This window comes from Corapipo altera, unplaced genomic scaffold (assembly GCF_003945725.1).
Source record: "Corapipo altera isolate COAL_440 unplaced genomic scaffold, ASM394572v1 288, whole genome shotgun sequence".
NCBI lineage: Eukaryota > Metazoa > Chordata > Aves > Passeriformes > Pipridae > Corapipo > Corapipo altera.
Window position 1 is genome coordinate 117,267 of NW_020885071.1, and position 2,582 is coordinate 119,848.

Genomic DNA, 2,582 nt, shown 5'->3' on the forward strand with positions numbered 1-2,582 from the left:
GCTGGTGATCCAGAGGGGGATGGTTGGTGATCCATGTGGGATGGCTGGTGATCCAGAGGGGGATGGTTGGTGATCCAGGTGGGATGGCTGGTGATCCATGTGGGATGGCTGGTGATCCAGGGGGGATGGCTGGTGATCCATGTGGGATGGCTGGTGATCCATGTGGGATGGCTGGTGATCCAGAGGGGGATGGCTGGTGATCCAGGTGGGATGGCTGGTGACCCCAGACATGGAGGTGGCCCCAGGCTGGCACTGGCCAGTGCAGGACCGTGGGTGGTGGCTCGGGAGTTTACACCTCTGTCAGTGCCTTAGTTCCATTTCATGGATCAACACTTTGCTTGGGCTACTCTTCTCCTGTTCAGACAGTAAATTCTCTTAGGCCCGTCCTTGGGTTTACCAGGCTCCTGGTGCAGGCTGGTGGAGCAGCTCTGCGGGTGTGCAGAGGGCACTGATGGTGAGGAAATCCTTGGGATAATGGGCTTGGTGTAATAAGCACTGCAAGTACCCCCCCGGAACAGGGATAGAGCCTTGGAAGCTGCAGCTGGCTGTGGGATGATGTGTTTTAGAAGGGGAGATCCTGCAGCCTGTGTAGCTGCTGGCGTGGGATCAGCCTGTCCCACTGCTGAGGCTCCTTCCTGCAGGACAACAACCCCACCTTCACACTGGATTTATAAACGAAGGGATGTCATAATGTGGGTTAAACCGTCAGACTTGGGTTCCCAGGGAATTCATCCAACAGCACTGCAGGGAATGCTGGCATCCCAAATCCAAAATAAACCATTCTAAAGCCTGACGTCGGAGTTTTGGTTTTGGCAGGGAAAGGAACCTCAGTGAGGAAAGAGATTCAGGTTTCAGTTTCCCTGTTCAGGAAGCAGAACTGGAATTACAGCCTGACCAACACTTCTCTTCCCAACCCCAGACCCCACGGACGGGTTGTGGCACTGGAAGTGCCAGCACAGCTCTGGGAGTTCAGGTTTCGAGCCAGGTGGGCATCAAGGGAAGGAATTTGGTGTGGAATGTCACCGTCCCTCCTTAAATCCCCAGGAAAGAAGAGGTTCTGAGCAGTTGCACTGGCTGGGGAGCTGTGTCTTTGTTCTGGTTGTAGGACACAGCTGCTGGGGTGGTGATTCCAGGTCAGGTCGTTGCAGCCGGAGGGATCCTCAGGTCCTCACCCCCGGGGGGTGTTGCTGCTCCAGGGGCAGCTCCAGGGGCAGCAAAGCCCATCCTGGGGCGGGAGGGTGGATTGGAAGCGGGTTTGGGGCCTCTCTCCTCTGGGGGAGCTCAGTGCGAGGGTTCAGGTGAAGCCGGGAGGGTTTGGGGAACAGGACTGGGATGGGGATCCCCTCTGCAGGGACTCAGGTTTGGCTCAGGAATGGCCTCACTGGGCAGGGATCCCTTGGGAGCTGAGCTCGGGCTCAGCTGGGAGAAGGGGGCTCAGCTGGGCCCCGGGCTCAGCTCTGAACTCTGGGATCCCCCAGCGGGAATGCGGGTGGCTCTGGGAATGGGGGGGGCTGCGGGGCTGGGAGGGGCTGGGGTGGCACTGGCACCCTGAATTATCACTTTGATTAGCACAGATTAATTGGGGGGCGGGGGGGGACACCATTCCCAGGCTGCCGGGGGCTGTTCCAGGCCTGGGGGAACACGGGGGGTCCGTGTGCCGCCGGTGTCTGACGGGGACAGAGCGTGTGCTGGGAGGGAGAGATCCCGAGTTTCCCTTGTTCCCTGGGTTGTTTTTAATGCTATATGTTTGCTATAACTGCAGAGCGAGTTTAAGAGCTTACAGTAATATATTTTAAGTAATATATATTTTAGTATCTGTAAAAAGCGTGGACAGAGGGTGGTTTCTGAGGTGGATAACAGGGTACAGGAGGGAGCCAAGGGGGGGGTTCTTGCAGGAAAACTGAAAAGGTTCAGTTTTTGCCATTAATGCAATAAAAATGGGAATTCTCACAAAGAAGCAATCCAGTGCTGTTTCCCAGAGGCTTTTCCTGTGTGGACAACAGGCCTGCAAACGCAGTTCCAAAATTCCCAAACCTTTGTCTTTTGCCTTTTTAAAAGGGACTTCAATTGGGCTCAAGGGGCTGTACAGCAAAATCAAGGCGACACCATTTGAAAATGTATTTTTACACAAATAATATAGAAAAAAAAAATCATATTTTACATAAGAATTTTAAGTATTTGAAATATGTGTATATATATATACTGTATGTACTTCGTATATGCTTTATTTTACATTTTCAATGTATTAAAAAGTATTTGAGCTGGTTGGATCCGAGGTGTGGTGATGTCTAAAACGCACAAAAGAGAGGCAGAGGAGCAGGAAGGGATGAGCAGAGGAGCTGGGAGGGATGAGCAGAGGAGCTGGAAGGGATGAGCAGAGGAGCAGGAAGGGATGAGCAGAGGAGTAGGAAGGGATGAGCAGAGGAGCAGGGAGGGATGAGCAGAGGAGCAGGGAGGGAGGAGCAGAGGAGCTGGAAGGGAGGAGCAGAGGAGCAGGGAGGGATGAGCAGAGGAGCTGGAAGGGATGAGCAGGTGTGAGCTCTGCAGGGAACCACTCGATTGTCAGAGCTGCCCCGGGCAGG